This window comes from Vollenhovia emeryi, unplaced genomic scaffold (genome assembly GCF_000949405.1).
Source record: "Vollenhovia emeryi isolate VEMERY1.0 unplaced genomic scaffold, V.emery_V1.0 DF939158.1, whole genome shotgun sequence".
Classification (NCBI taxonomy): Eukaryota; Metazoa; Arthropoda; class Insecta; order Hymenoptera; family Formicidae; genus Vollenhovia; species Vollenhovia emeryi.
The window spans coordinates 1,484,825-1,495,966 of NW_011967208.1; the positions used below are offsets into that span (position 1 = coordinate 1,484,825).

Here is an 11,142-nt window from a genome sequence, read left to right on the forward strand (position 1 = left end):
GTGCTCATTAATTATATCAGCGGAGAGACCGATAATGATTTTGACCCAATTAATCTAACAGGGTGATTTGCAACACGCGCCGCATCAGCAGAAAAAGACGTATACGCGTTTAACGTAACGGATAAAAATAAATGGAGCGTTTGTATTCGTAATTACGGGTTACGGTCAACGGCTCTTGTTACCAAATGTATATCAACATTAATTATTCTTTTTGAAAACAAAAACATGCACGCACACATTTATCAAACGCAAACGTTATTATACGTATTTATATGCTGTACAAAAATTGTGATAACCATAAAAACACTTTGGTGCATCACAGATAATTTATCGTATAGAATATATTTAATGTAAGTAATATTTAAACATTCCTGTGTTGCAGACGTTTAAAAACTTTACCCAGATAGATACTCCATAATATTAAGTTAAATCTTATATCATAATGTCTTTTTGATAGGAAAATTGCATCAGTAAAGCGAGGAGCATTAAGACTGCAGTAAAATGCTATCGATTATGCCGAAATTAGTTTCCCTAATTTACATCAGCGTAGATTTTCCTCACGAGACGGTTATACGAACAAATATATTTTTATCTCGGTTTAACGTCGGGATATAATCGGATCTCGTTATATTTATTACAATCCTCCTGGATATTCTGATCGAAGTGTGAAGATGTCATGGGCATGAATATGTACACGGTTGAAACCTAATTCTAACGCACACGTCTTTCCTATTGTAACATTATTACTTTAGTCCTGATTAAAGTTCTCTTTATTGATCTTAGAATGGCTCACTCTTTAGCGATATCTCGCTTCTACTCGGCTATATCTCTGTTACCCACTCAAAGTTAGTTCGCAGCACGCGACAAGAAAACAATATCCCTGTTCGTGTCTTTCATTCACTCTCGAAGAGCTTTTCTAGAATCGTGCTAATCTTTAACAAGGGAGTCCTACACCCTGTAACGCATTGTGCAAGATCTTACTGCTTCTGTGCTTCGTGGAGCAAGTTTCCAACTTGGTACAACTTCAGTTAGCTTTAGACTTCTTGGCCCCACTGAATGCTACGAACGAAATTTATTTATATCCGCACACGCCACTTCACACACAATAACAGAAACTTGGTCCACGAAGCTATGTGATCATAGTGAAATGAGGGCTAGGAGATATTTCAGTTAGGTCCGAGATATCGAAACTGCGGTAGCAAATCTGTTGTAATTGCGTTCGGCCCTTAAACGCGGCAAGTTCGCGAGAAATAATGCAGAAAAATTGACCATCGAAACAGAATGTCGTAAAATATTTGATGAGATAACAAGTTGATGAAAGAATATAGTGATGAAGTTTCCCCGGGCTTCCGTTGCCTTTTATATTCATGCTCAAAGTTGTGAAACGCAAAAGTGGAGGGAAAAATATTGCCAAGTTGAGGTCCGCTTTATACCGGAGAGTTGATTGTGTGTGCGTAAAGTGGATACAAGGGTCTCCATGGAGTAATGTATGACGGCGTGGTTTTTATGCGTCTGCGAATGAATCAGTAAAGGCATTTTTAGTAACGCGAAGTGATAATAAATTATATACACGAACCCGACACATGCAGGCCTCGGGAGATACGTTCGTGATAAATTCGATGGATAATCGTTGCGGCTATCAGCTGTGTGCCGTGTATAAAAGCTATATTGCCGTACTTCTTTTTATTCCGTTTCCATGCGCGTATCTATCGATTATTTGTTCGTTAATTATTTCACCTCGTTGCAAAAACAAAAGGGAGCGGGCGTGTAAACGACTCACTCTCGTATCTCTTTAATGAGATCATATGTTTTATTCAATTTCATAATTGCGTTCATCCCTCTTACGAGTTATTTTTATCGCGACGAAAGTGTCGTTTTGACAAGCTTATCGAGATAAACGTGTCATTTAGCGCGTTTTAACTTTCGCTGTACTTTTAATGACATCGCGCGAATTAATTATTCTCCGTGCGATCGAGTACTCGTGGCTGCAAGTAATGACCAACGCGTCACTTTTCCGAGAATACGCAGCATGAACGTAAGCCACGTCACGTAGTTTTGAAGTGCAAACCTCTGTCACGGGCGATGAGCACGCGTCCACTAACCCAGTTACAAGTTAAGGCTTCAAGCTAGATTAGCTGCTTCAAAATATACTCTTATCCAGCATTGTTTTCTAAAGTATTTTTAATTGCTCCGTTAAGAGAGAAGAAATCGAGCTGCGGATACATATTGGAAAATAAGCGGCGTGCAAATATATTTCCTCTAATAAAAGTTACATCATTATACTAAACGCGAAGCGCGTTAGAAATAATACAATTTACAGTTAATATCATATTTCGCTTGTTTCGCACATTGTATTATTAAAACGGAAAGTCAGCTCGGTTAATAAATTTAATTATAGCGTTATTTCCAATCCAGTGAAATGGCATAATTGCATTTGTTATTAGTTATATTAATAATAATTAATTAGCATTATTTGTTTGTTGCAGGACGATTTCTGATCTATCCAACGGAAACAACAACAGGTAAGATGCGAGATACTGTAACGTTGCACGGGAAAATAGCTACATTAAAATCTGTTATAATAATATTCATTACACGCCCTACTCGCGTTATTAATATATCGCGCGTGCATGTTATTGATATATATATTATACAATTTCAATTTTGTTACGTATCGCGTGTTATAAAACGCGGTAAAGCGCAATCGCGGCTCTTATCCGCGCTTTACGAGCGACACTTTTACTCGACAATTCCCTCGGAGCGAAATTCGCAGTCTAGGACGTGTCGCGAACTTGAGACTCGGGGAGATCCACGGACGAACGTCGGAGCTGCGCGTCGCTGCGTTACGCAAAAATCGCGCGCGAGCCCCCGCGAAGGAACAAAGTGGATTACGTCATGTATACTCTCGCTGTTAAGACGAGAGTTTATTCCGCAGACGGTCTAATGTCGTAAGTTTACAGAGGACCTCGGCGGAAGAGGCCGGGGGTGTCTTCGGCTGTTAGGTATAGGTGTCAACGTTATAGGTGGCTCTTTTCGCCAGGGCTTTCTCCGCGCGTCTTACGTCCCTTCCCACGGCACGAAAGGAGCTCGCAACGTCCGTGTATTTCTCTCCTTCCGTGGCTCCAACCTACCTCTATCCTACCTACCGCGGAGCGCCCGAAGGTATGTTGCAGCTTACAGTCTCACTGTTTATCTTCAGCCGTGAGCTTTTGTGTTTGCACAAGCTCCCTGGCACTACCAACCGCCGCGTATCCACATCGACCCCCGTCCTTCGCGGGCAGCTTCCGTGCAGGGCGGAACTACCGCGGTCCTCTATTTATTTAGTTTTTTCTCCGGGTTTGTGGATCCCGTAGGAGAAATGCTTAATTGCCGTAAGTGTCCGCGCCGCTGCACAGAAGACCTCGGAGGCGCGCGTCTGCCTTGACGAAGCCTCGTCGCGGATTTTTGCCATCCCGGGGATTGAAATTCATGGCGAGTGTAACGAGCGTGAATTTATTTCAATGAATTAATTTTAATATCTTTCAGTCACGATTCTCTATTTTATTTAATATTCCCTTAAAAAATGTATTATTATTCGTTTGAATAAGTCCGATACATTTTGCGATACTTTCATATTTTTCCACCTCACTGCGGTATGAATTTTCACGGGCTGACATTTTTTAAATCCTTTTATTATATATTCGTACACTCTCCCCCCCCCCCTTCTCTCTGTCTCCTCCTTTTTTATATCCATATTAATTGAAAGTGACGCGAAAATATTCACGCTATATCGTCGAGTACCCCAGCCGTGTCAGTTGGAAACCATGTCTAACGGGCCGGCGTGAATGGATATTAGAAAAGTTTTCGCGCGAAATTTTCTGCACATCGACGAGCGACATCGCCGGCGTTTGCGGTTTCGCGTTAAAAGAAACGTCTAAATTACCCGCGATAGCATCGAATTCAAAACCCCGGGCGCGACGCGCACGGGTTAGCGCGGGTTAAAAAGTACGATGTGGAATACTGCGGGCGATGTTCCGTGGTGGTAGTTTTTGCAATTAGCGATATCGGCTACGTCATCCGACACGTTCGGCTCGGCCGAGCGACGCGACGGATGCACCGGCTGGTGCGGGAGCGCGCACTCCGTAGCGTCGTCGCGTCGCGTCGGTGCCACCTGGCGTATCGCCAAATTTCCAGCTGACCATCTCTCTCTCTCTCCTCCCCCCTTACCCGCACCCACGTACCCTCTGCTCCACCTGCCTGCCGTCGACTCCCGCGTTGTATATATCGACGCCCAGGGCCATGCGCGTTATCAAACGATTTATATCGGTGTTTTGCGAAATTTGTGGAGCCAAGGCTCGCTCGCGGACTGGCGTGGGGTGCGCGCCAGTCCCGCTCGGGGAACGCATTAAACGTTAACGGCGAAAATGGATAACGAGGGAAGCGGCGCCGGCAAAGGGCACCTCGTGCACCGCCACGAGCCAAAAGATACCGCCGCGGCCGTGTTATCGGGTTTAATCTAGGCTCGTTAATAACCTTTCGCTTTTGTGCGCGCCGCAAGAGAGATCCGCGCGCTCATTCGCGGGGCCGGTCGAGGCTCGGGGATTTATGCCTGTCCTCGATAACGCGCGCCGTAACGCCAAAGTCCGGAAGCCACGCCTCGCATTTACCGTTAAAACGCGCCCACCTCGTGGCCGTGATCTCGATGCCGCTTTCGACTATCCGTCTTCCTTGCGGGTGGACACGCGTCCCTCGCAACGAGCGAACGAACGAACGAAGGAACGTCTGACCCGGCGCGGCAGCTCGCGATAACGTCCGCGAAAATATTCGTCCTGTAAGTCTCCTCCGACGGAGGGTGAGCGAGTCGCTGGAAAATTCTGATCCCGAATTTCCCCGGCGCGGCGTCCGCTGGTAGTAAGAGATTCAACGGAAAATGGGACGTACGTTTCGCGTTAAGACAAGTTCCAGGCCGCCGGGGATACGAGCCGGCGACGGCGGCTTAGCCCCGAAGTGATTGCGTAAAGGGCGCAGCTGCAGGCACATTCGAGGATTCTTCGGGGAATCCGGGCGAGCACCGTCGCCGGGATAACGTCGGAGAACAAAGAGCGGACTAAGCTAAAATAATTGCCAATTACAAAACCGAGCTGGATATTAACATTATCTTGGGGAGGCACCGCGGCAGACCGCCGACGTTACCTGCAGCCGCAAGACGATGAGTTTCTTTGTGAGAATGTTTTTCCGCCTCTCTTCGCCCGGGAAATCTCGAGGCGGAGCAGTTGCCGCACGCGTTTTCTTCCGCGATAACCGGCTGCGCCGCCGTCGCCGTCGCCGTCGCCGTCACCGTCGCGCCGTCGAGATAAAGAAAATCGTCCGCCTCCGAAGAGAGGAGCGCGGACATCCGCTATGAACAATTATTACTACAGCTCGCGGAGCTTTCAACTTTTGAATATCGTTATGACGTCATTTTATCCAAGAGCGGCGCCGAGAAATTCGCTAATGCAAGAAACAAGAGACGGGTCTTGAAAGTGCGCGCCCGCAATCGCGCGGGTATGAAGCAGCGTATTGCGCGTTTAATCTGGTTAAACGCAAGATACGGCAAAACGAAACGAGATACGGCGGATTTATGGTAATATCTGTAAGCAGACTCGCCAAGGAAGAACTTAACGTTTTTCGGTTGTCACGTAGCCGCAGCTGACGCGATAAACAAATTTCGTGAATGCGATATCGCGTACAATTACCGGTTCACCAGACTTGGAGAATTTTGCGACGGAAATCGTCGCGATCTTCATAATTTCCCGCCACTTGGCTGAAGCGATATCGCGGTTGTCGCAATTGTACTCTTTCCCGGGCAGCAATCTATCAGGAGATTTTTCTGCCCTTCCTTTTCTCTCTTCCTCCAGTCTCTAACTCTTCTCCGGCTCTCAGGCGTATACAATTCTGAATCGGAGTCAAATCCTCGACTCGGCTATACGCGCGAGAAAAGTTTCCGATTAAATCGCATTTATTAAATTTGCCCCGATTTACCTTTAATAGATACATAACTCCCGCATCTAACGGTGACAGCGGAAAAATTACAAATGACGCGATACGAAACGATTGTAGTCGTCGTGTTCGGGCAATTATCGGACAGAATTCAGCATATTTGTACCGGAACAGGTTCTGTCACAAATAAATATGAACGACGGTTCCCGACAGGGAAAATAACGAGATTCCTCGACCGCAATTCCGCGTTGCCGGCCATTATTTTCCATTAATCCGCCACGGCGGGGAAAAACCCGATCCCGGATTGAAGAGTCACTCGTCTTCCCATTCGGATTTCCGAGACAACTCTGCCTCGATTTCATTCAAGATAAAAGCAGAGAAGTAAGTACAAAAAGAAGCCGTGGCGTTTGCAAGCCCCCCCCCCTCTGCTCCGCAGACTCGGCCTAAGATTGTTCGGAAAACGCGTTTGTATTAATTAAAACGTAATTAATCAGAATTAAATTGACTCGGTCGGGTAGCAGGGACGGGGGCGGTGGGGCAAGGGGGTAGGGACGGGGAAGGAAATTGATTGGTGGAAATGGAAGAAGAATAGCACGGTGGCAACTTTTCTCGACGTTCGTCGCTAATTCCGCGTATTTTCGCGATCCCCGCCGTTCCAAATCGAGAATAATGTAAATATTTCACGAACATCCAATTAGCCTAAGAAAGAAGTATGGAATTAATTCACCGGCATTTAACGACCTTGCGAGATTAAACTCCAGTTACTCGCCTATGTATCTGGACCGGGAAGTAAAAATCTGGCGAAATAACTTGCGTTACGTTCTTTGCACGAAGAGTCTTCGGAATAGACGTGACGTAAAGCCACCTCTCTATACAGTTATATTGGTATAGAGCGCCGCATATTTTTCTAGTCAGCCGTGCATTCCGAAAAACGTCGGCAAAATCGTCGGGGGGAGGGGGGGGGGCAAAAGAAACTTTTGATTCGCGCATTTTTATATCGGTTTGCGAAATCGCACCTGTGCGGCTCCCCCTTCCCCGATTGTTAAAGGGCGCGGACGTGCAGTTTTACGTGTAAAATTCAAGGTGTACCACACCACGGCACGGCACAATCGCTAAAGCATTTATAAAGTTCTTTCAAACGTTCGGTCCGTGGACATTTTAAGAGCCGACCGACTTGTGCCGCGGTTCTTACATCGGTCTACGTTGGAAAGTTCGGGGCTAACTACGGCGAAACTATTCAACATTTTTTCCCCCCGTTAATTAAATACCGTTCTTGTAATGGAGTTAAAAGAGTTGCGGCACTTTAAAATGTTAAATGGGAATTGGGTCACAAACGTACCGTTAAACTCGTTTTTTTTCCATTACTTCCCATAAATGCGTTTGGCCGATGTTCAGTATTTTCATTTATTTTCCAAGCGTTTGCGAAACATTGTTGCGGCCGAAACTTGGCATTGCTTTTCGATGGCTTTTTTTTTTTAACAAACAGCTGTTGACAACCCGGCGACCTGCTACAAGTGAATTTAAACGCGCATTCCTCTGTCAGCGGTTGCAAATGTTAAGCGCGTATCGAAATCAATGTTCCGCTGAAATTCCGCAAAATTCATTGCGAATCGCGCAGGTGACGCATACTTAAACATTGAAATCCCGCGGAGAGAGCGGGGAAACGGTTACAGCTAGAAAAATAATATCGCGGCGGTAATTGCATTACGTTATATTATCGTTACTTTTAACATCGCGGCCATTAGTAAGGCCAATATTACGGGCACATTTATTACCGCTCGCCGCCGCACCTGGCGTTACGAAACGCTGGGGAAAAGCACTCGCGGCGGAGGCAATTCGGGAAATACACGTTCGATGTGGCGGAAACGCGATCGCCGACGTAAGTACTTGCGATCGCGCGCGCTCGCACGTGCCCAAAACTCGCGGCGTTACTTTTTCGCGCGACTTACCGAGGAGCAATAAAGGCAAACGACGCGCCGCGCCGCGACGCGCCGTGCCGCGCCGTACGATTTATTATCTCGCGGTAAGCCCGCCGACTCTCGAATGAATTGCTCGGTCGCAACTTTTTCGTAAGGTCCTCGGAGAACAAAGCCCGACTATAGATACCGTGTGATCGGAAGGACAATAGAATTAATGGCCGGGCGAGGAGAGCGCCCGAGAGAGAGAATTTTTCCGCCCGCTGTCCGTGCCACACAGGGTCGTCCACCCGTTCCCTCCCCGCCCTCCCGCCCTTACCGTTACCCCTCACGGCGTGAAATAACGGCTTGCCGCTACGCCGACGTTGGATATCGAGGTGGCGGCGGTCGATTCGGGGGAGACTTCGGCGGGAATTCCGACGTTGGACGTGTCCAAACGTTATCGGAGGGCGGTCATCGCTGAACGCCAGCGGAATATAGAGACCGGGGACCGGATGCTACTCCGTTTCGTGCGCATTTCCTCTCTCTCGTCAACGGACCCTATCCGTGAGGGGCGAATGAAAATGCCGCCCGCCCCGATCTCCCTGGGAGGAACGATATCGTATGTAGTATATGTTTTCGCAGCCGCGACGTAATGCAATATTAAACGAGAGCCCCTCCGCCTCGACCATCAGCTCGCTCGGACGGGCATTGTTCTGGATCGATTTGGTACACGGATGGGGTTGCGCGGGAGAAAATGGAGCGTCGGCAATCGCGTTGTAAGACGGAAACGCGATGAGCCGTTATCTCGAATTTATCGAGGATTCGACGGATAGGCGGGAGAAACGCGCGCGTTCCGAAGGACACTGGTTGCCCTGCGCCGCCGCCGCGAATAAATTGCGCGCGGAAGCGGTTAACGCGCGAATCGAGAACGCCGAGGAGAGAAATCTGGTAAAAAGCAATGTCGTGTGTTGTCCGGGTTATAGCTTGCTCGAAAATACAGCTTCGTTGAGATCAATAAAACCTCAATCCCGCTCTCTGGCCCGCGGCTAACGGCGTTCTCGAGAAAGCTCCCGCGCCTTTTATCCGCTTCCCGATCGTGCACCGCCGCGGCAGTGTATATTAAGTGGCACTAGCGTCGATTAAGTCCCGCTTCCTTTCATTCCCTTCAATCGCGTTATTTCTCCACTGTTTATCGCGTGGCTTTAGGAATAACGGGCGCGTAAGCCCGCCGTCGATCACGCTCGCCGCTAAATTGATCGTGAGAATCGTCATCGCCGCCATTTAACAAAGAATATTCACGCGCGGTCGCCGTCGTGGATAAATTTATCAGTTGCGCTGGCGTTAACAGACAATTGCGTTTCAGCGACGCGAAAGTCGCAGCGCGATGACCAAGAATCAATAGAATCTATGAACGTGCCAGGAATCTTCTGACCTACGTGCCTCAGTTCGACGAGACAACCGCAATCGGATCCTGTGGCAGCGATTACGGCATGGCAGCCGCAAAAGCGCTTTAACCGAATGCACGTTCGCGGCGTTACGCCGACATTGGCGCACGGCCACTCGAAACGACGACACTCGTAGCCGACCGAGCGAATCGCATTAATGATGGTTACCGGAACAGCCAGCGGACGAGGATGCTTTATCGTGCTCCAGCCGCGCCGTATGCGGACGGACAAGAAGCCGTGAGCGGATAATTATACGGAAGTTTCCAATTACGGATAACGCCGTAGCGAGTAACCGTAGGTGTTAGCAGTCAGCCGCTATCTAATCCCGAATCGAGTGGGGTCCCTAGGACCTCCCAGCAGACGTCGTGTGCATTAAGAGGATAAGCCGCGCGCCGTGATCGTAGATTAAGCGCGTAACGCTGCGTGACATTAACCACCGCTATTGCGTTACGCATCGGGGCGCGATACTCCGCGAATTTGCAAAACGCGGAGAAACTCGTCGTCTGTCGTCTTGTACCACTCGCGGAAATATCGTATACGACGCCGACCCCGTCCTCGGAAAAAGTTCGTAGTCGCGAGATGAGCTCGCGGAATGCTATCGCGCTGTCTTGTCGGCAGTTGCTAATTAAAGGGTTGCGACACTCCGGAGCCCGAAGAAGCCAATTTTCGGTCATTTTTTTCAGGAGTTTAATAAACGTAAATGAAAATCTGTTCATTCCTATTTATTCGAAATTCTTTTGTAAACTTTTTCTCAACAAAACGGCGGCGCCAAGAGCCTTGGAAGTGCGGAAGTCACCCCACGGGCGGAAACGAAGCTCCCTCACCCTTTGAGATGGAACAGATAACTAGAGATTTTTGAAAAATATATAACATTTTCTTTCGAACTACGTACGGATTTTGCGATAAATTGAAAATTTTTGCTTTTATAACTTTTGTGCGAAATTTGTTTTAGCGAAAAATGAAACTTTCTTGTCGAACGCGCACCACTTTTACAAAAAACGGTATTTCGCAAAATCAATTTGCGGAATTTTGAGGAAAAATGTATAAAAAATCCTTTTTACACTTCAATGTATAGAGAATAATAAGGATTAAACAGATTTTCATTTATGTTTATTATATTCCTGAAAAAAATCGCGGAAAATTGGCTTTTTTAGGCGCTTTAGAGTGTTGTAACCCCTTAATGGATCATTTTTTTTAAATATTAGCTATGAAAGCAACGCACACAGTTGGAAAATGTGTTTTTGTGTTAAAAAAATACCGGTTAAAATTCTTGTGTTAAATGTTTAACACATTCATGTGTTAATTTAACCTATTGCTCTTGTGTTAGTTGACCTCAAATGTAAAATTATTAAACTACATGAAAAGAAATTTTAAAACAACACAATGTGTACTTATTTTTTAATCTTACACAATACATATGTTCTATATTATTAGTAACAAGATTTATCTGTTAAAATTTACAGAATAAAACGTTGATTTTATTTTATATAACATAAGTGAAAGTGATTTTGAACCGTTATTTAATTTATTACATCTGTAAAATGTAAAAATTGTACTCTTTAAAATTCATTGTGTCATTAAAAATATGTTAATTTTACACAAAATTTATTTCAAATTTTTTTGAGATTTGCATTTATTTTTGTGTTGAAACATTAACAGGGTATTAGTGTGATCATTGAACATATCCATATTGTGTTAAATTAACACAAAAATAAGGTGGACCGTTTGGGACATGTGATATCTGTTAAATTTAACACAAATTTTTCAACTGTGCACGGAGATAATTATACATCGGTTAAGTATACGGACAGACTTATTGTAATGTATGAAATATTATATAC

At 46.2% G+C, this 11,142-nt stretch overlaps 1 protein-coding gene across 3 annotated transcripts in view; it reads left to right on the forward strand.

The window, feature by feature from the left end:
- Nucleotides 1–2,496: 2,496 nt before the first annotated feature.
- Nucleotides 2,497–11,142, forward strand: part of LOC105564923 (teneurin-a) — a 348,995-nt gene continuing 340,349 nt past the window's right edge. For all 3 annotated transcript variants that reach the window (XM_012017701.1, XM_012017704.1, XM_012017705.1), the window contains exon 1: nucleotides 2,497–2,522. The gene's annotated coding sequence lies outside the window, so the exon portion shown is untranslated. The remainder of the gene's footprint in view (nucleotides 2,523–11,142) is intronic.